Raw genomic sequence first — 6,000 nt, 5'->3', positions numbered from 1 at the left:
CAATATTTCATGGGGGGTGAGTTTGCTCTTTCCCTGGGGGGTGTTTCTGACTGAATACAATGCTATTGGGAGACACTCAGTCCATGGTTTCTGTGTTTCTGCCATGGCTTTCTGTATTTTTAACTTAAGTGTTCCATTCATTCTCTCAACCTTACCAGAACTCTGTGGGTGGTAAGGGGTGTGTAGTTCACTTTTTATACACAACATTTTCATTACATTCTGAAAGATCTCTCCAGTAAAATGTGTACCTCTATCTGACTCGATCACTTCTGGGATACCATAACGGGGTACCAGTTCATGTGCTATTTTTACTGCAGTGACTTTAGCCGTGGCTGTATGAACTGGATAAGCCTCTGGCCACCCCGAAAACATGTCCACACATACCAGTACATACTCATAGTGTCCATGCTTAGGCATCTGGATGTAATCGATCTGAAGTCTCTGGAACGGATATAGTGGTCTTACATGGTGCTTCTGGGGGGTCTTAACAGTCTGTCCTGGATTGTGGGCTAAACAGATTTCACAAGAACCACATTTTGCTCGAGCTACCTGGCCGAACCCTGGGGCTAACCACTTCTGTCTGACCCTCTGTATCATACCGTTTGCAGACACATGTGTAGGTCCGTGGGCTTCACTGACCACAACAGGGTACCACGCTCGGGGGAGACAAAGCTCATCTCCTTTTCTCCATAGTCCTTCTTTTTCTTCTGCCCCCTGTTTCTGCCACTCTTCTTTTTCTTCTCTACTCACCTGCTGGTGGGCTTCTTTGAGCCGTGTAATTAAGTCAAATTCTGATACTGCACTAATAGTGTGGTCAGTTGTCAGAGGTTTTACTGCAGCTCGCTTAGCAGCCTTGTCGGCTCGGTCATTACCCCTAGCTATCTCGGTGTCGAGTCTTACATGTGCAGGTACTTTTATTACTGCTACTTGTTTGGTTGAGGCAGCTGATTCTAGGATTTGTCTAATCATTTGTCCATGTTTTACTGGTTGACCTGAAGCTGTCATGTAACCTCTAGCTCTCCATATACATCCAAAATCATGTACAATACCATATGCATATCTAGAATCGGTAAAAATATTAGCGGTTTTTTCTTTTGCTAACTGTAATGCTCGTATTAGAGCTAATAGTTCAGCTTCCTGGGCTGAACAGCTGGCCTGCATTGGCTCAGCTTCAATAACATCATAATCTGATACAATGGCATAACCTGTGTGAAAGTTACCAGTTTCATCTGCATACCTACTACCATCTATATACATATGTAGGTCTGGATTGTCAAGAGGGGTGTCCTGTACATTAGGTAGCCCTTGTGTTTCTTGTTCTATACACTGTAAGCAATCATGTATTATATTGTCTTGTTCGTGGTATTGTAAAAAATTTTCATCTTCGTCTTCCTGACCTCCTTCCACTCCCCCCTTTGTCTCTAGTGGTAACAGAGTGGCTAAATTTAGAGACAATATGCGGCGAAAAGTGAGGTTTGGTGGCATTAGTAAGGAGCATTGTAATCTAAGATGTCTAGCCATTGAAATGTGTTTTGGCAATACCTGATTCAGTATGCCATGTACATCATGTGTAGTTTGTACTATTAGGGCATGGTCTAGTACTATTTCTGAGGCTTTTTCTACCAAAAGAGAGACAGCTGCTACTACTCTGACACATGATGGTGCAGCTTTGGTAACATTATCTAATTGAGCAGAATAGTATGCGACAGGTCTTTGTTTATTTTCATGTTTCTGTGTTAGTACTCCTGTAGCATGATTAGACATTTCCGCAGCCATTAATTGGAATGGTTTGGCGTAGTCTGGGATTCCCAAGGCCGGGGCTGACATGAGACCTTTCTTGAGGTCTTGAAAGGCTATGAGCGCTGATTCAGTTAACTGAAAAGGCTCGATTTTTAAACAATCATATAGAGGTTGCATAAGCTGACTAGCATGTATAACCCATTGTCTGCAGTGTGATACTATTCCCAAAAATGCTCTTAATGTTTTGTAGTTCTTGGGAGGAACAAGATCTCTAATGATTTTTAGTCTGTCGGCGGTGAGGTGCCGAATACCTTGTGAAATGCAGTGACCTAGAAATACTACCGTAGTCATACAAAGTTGTACTTTTTTCTTGTTAACTTTACAGCCCATGTCTGCTAGAAATATTAACAACCTTATTGTGTTGCTGTTTGCGGACTCTTGAGCAGGGGCACATAACAATAGGTCATCAACATATTGGAGAATTACAACCTCATCCGTAGGTTTGAAATTTTGAAGAACTGATCTCATAGCTTCTGAGTACAAGGTAGGTGAATGTATCATACCCTGTGGTAATCTTGTCCATGCTAATTGTCTATTCTTAAATGTAAATGCAAACAGTTTGTAACAGTCTGGGTGTAATGGTACTGAAAAAAATGCATTTGATAAGTCTATGACAGAAAATACTCGTGCTGTTGCTGGGATCTGTGATAGCAACGTGTGTGGATTTGGCACAACAGGAGTAATAGGTTCCAAAATTTTATTTATCTCTCTTAAATCATGTACCATCCGGTATCTAGCAGCTGACCCCTCAGTAGATTTCTTTTTTACGGGGTACAACGGTGTATTGGCTGGTGACTTTACTTCTATCAGTACTCCAGTTTTTAGATAATCTTTTATCTGTTCTCCTATGGCGTGTTCTTGTTGGGCACTAATAGGATACTGTCTCAATTGGGGTAGTGTCACACCTGGAACAGGAGTGACTTTTACTGGAGCTATTGGCATTAGTCCTACATCGGTGTCATGTTGTGCCCATAATTTTTCTGGTACCTCAGAAAGATCTAAAATAATTTGGGTAGGGGCAGGATCTTTCTCATCCTCTAAGGCTTGGACTTTTACAATGTTTTCTAGAGACTCTTGGTCATCAGGCACCAAAATTTGGACTCTACCATCCTTTGTCTCTTACCACTCCTGCTTTTCTAGCCCGAATGTCCTCCCATAGTTTCCTGTTAAACCTGTCATGCCTTGCTACCTGAAAAGTTTTGCAAACTTTCCCTAAATTCTTAGTTGCTTCTACACCACACCTTTCTTTCACGATTGTATAGACATCTTGTTCATCATTTGTGGTCTTAGTCTGTTTGTTGCCCATTTTTCCTGACTATTCTTACCTTAGGAGGCTTTTTGGGTTAGATAAAATATATTCTATATTTTACCTTTCCTCGTTACCTATTCTGTCCTAAGGAGCCAGTATCTGAAACGGTTTCTCTGGACCGTTTTGTCTGAAGTGTAGAGTAATTCTAACACATATATATATAGCAACAAGGGCAAGACCAACAATACATAAAATGAACCATACAGTCTCCATTATATATCGTGTCCCTGGAGTATTATCATTACTTCCATGGGCTCATTCTGTCAATCTCTTATCCGTCAAAAAGGAGGACAAAGGTTCGGGAGTTAAGCGTGAGCGAAGGTTTCCCCGAAAGGACACAACCTTATGACTCAGTTAGGCAATCTCCGTAATACTTATGTCATCTACCTTAGTGCGGCTTATGAGGCTATTCCCGACATCCACATCTCTTTCATACCATCCGTTTCATAACCTTCTCTGACCTCTCCTTCGGCAGATCCTACAGTATATACATGAATGACCCGAGCTATAGGTATCCTTCTCTACTAGTTCCTCAATCCCAACACAAGATATGCATGAAATTTACGGACTATCGCAGAGCAGATGTAAGAGAACTAACAGTGTCTCTTACCTGGCCAGGTTTGTCATCTGCTGTTCCGATGTCCCAATCTCAGCGGTTACTCGTGCCGGTCGATGAACTTGAAGGAATACGCAGACCTCGGGTCCCTGTTTCGGGCGCCAGGAATTGTTAGGATCATTCAGCCATGGAGGGTCCTTGTTGGAGTCGGGGTATCCCCGTAACAAGAAATACACAGACACGTAGTGTATAATCAAGTACTGGGAAGCCCCTGAGCGCGTCTGCCTCTATAGGTGCAGTCCCTTTATTTATATTAATAATCATTTCAGGGTCTAGACTTTTAGCTGAGATGAATCTGTGCTACAGTAAATTTATCACTTAAACATGAGCCGTGTATGAGGGAGTCGGAGTCGTAGAGTCGGTGTCATGGACATTGAGGAGTAGGAGGTTTGGCTTACCGACTCCACAGCCCTGGATGGCAAAACTGGATACTTGTTCAATACCAAAACATATTGGCTTATTCATGGGGCAACCTATTTTTAGTTTCCTAAATTAGCGATCCAAACTACATTGGATGGGGAAGGCAGTCAAACAATTGTAGAAAAAGAGGAGAATATAAAAAAAGTTGCCTCCTCTGTGAGAAGCGGAGACTCGTTCTCCATACAGAGCTTTACAAGGCCGGAAAACACAGGGAGGGAAGACTAGAAAAGAGAGATCAGTAGCCTTCAAATGTAGAGTAAACCAACTCACTAACAGACCAGAAATATGGGAATGTTTTCCACGTGGCCACATGTGCCTGGAGATTCATATAATCCCATGTCCATTTCTGTGACTGAATCACTTGTAAAATTTGCAGAAATCCACTTGTTTTCTGGCAAAAACAACCTTATTCAGATACATGGAACTAATGTCCAATTCTGCAACAAAATCTGCATTATGAATCCTCCCAAAAGAGACACAAAGCTTTATAAACATTATGTAATCAGCTCTGACATTGAATACCAATCATTTTGATATCAGAGTGACCACGCCACATTCAGTGGTGTTTTCCCAGTGCGCAGATCTTGCCATATTATCCTATGATTCATGGCTCTGCTTGTCAGTGGCCAACGTTTGTTTGCATTGTAAATTGACTGAAGTCTTGTACAGTCAACACACTTACTACAGGATAAGTCAACAGGAGCTCTCATTATGTGCTGTTACCTACTACATGGCTTGTGTTTGAACTGGAAATCTATCATATGACAGAGGCTTAAGCGACTGGTGTCTCCAGTTCTACAGGGAACTGAATACCTGCACTAGAGGCTGCACTGGTATGCTGGGACCTGTCAATCTGGATCAGCTCACTTTGCAATACACTGTAATGTCATAGTAAGCACTGCTGAAATATATGTCCACTTCCACTTTTTATATGTATATGTTGTGGAGGTTTCAGCTGTCTGGTAGCCATGTGAATACGCACAGGGTTTTTATTTTAAAACAGAATAAAGTTTATTGTCTTTCATAAACTTTACAGCTCCAAAATGAAAATAGCCTTTTTTCAGCATAAATGAATAACAAAATAGACCTTTCCCACTCAGGCTCTTTTGGTTGCTATTAAATCCCGGACCAAAAATACAGTTGAAATGAAACCATATCAGTAACCTATTGTTACTGGTGCACTTTCTCCTGGGACATACATCACCGAGGCCAACCACTTCTGTGACACATATTGCCATCCAGGACCTTACCTCCTGCCCTCTTACATATCTCCCCTCTACACAAAGCCGGGCACTTTCTGCCAACAAACTTTATAACCTCGAGAGAGCATCCGCATTTTTATGTAGCTTACTGGGTCTGTGCTCTACATGAAAACTGAAATCTTGTAGAGCCAAAAACCAGCAAGTTACCTATGCATTGTTTGCCTTTTACTCCCACATCCACCTTAGCGGGGCATGATCTGACACCAGTTTAAAGTTTTGTGCCCAACAGGTAATAGCTCAAAGCGTCCAATGCCAATTTGATGGCCGGGCACTCTTTCTCTACATTGAATAGTTTTTCTAGCATGGGGAAAGCTTTCTACTCAAGTAGATTATCAGGTGTTCCTCCCCACTGATCTCCTAGGACATGACAGTCCCTAGCCCAAGATCCAAGGCATCTGTCTGGACTATGAACTCTTTGGAGAAGTCCAGCGCTATGATCACTAGCTGACTACAGCGGGCCCAGTTTTAGCTCCTGAAATGCCCCTCTGCCTCTGGAGACCACTTAGCCATAACTGATTTTGTGCACTGTAGGAGATCGGTTAGAGGTGCTGCCATCATTGCAAAATTAGGGACAAATCTCCTGTAACAACCTA

This window comes from Phyllobates terribilis, unplaced genomic scaffold (assembly GCF_046119375.1).
Source record: "Phyllobates terribilis strain yellow unplaced genomic scaffold, ASM4611937v1 Scaffold_7__3_contigs__length_470593459, whole genome shotgun sequence".
Classification (NCBI taxonomy): Eukaryota; Metazoa; Chordata; class Amphibia; order Anura; family Dendrobatidae; genus Phyllobates; species Phyllobates terribilis.
Note: the sequence above shows the minus strand (reverse complement) of the source record.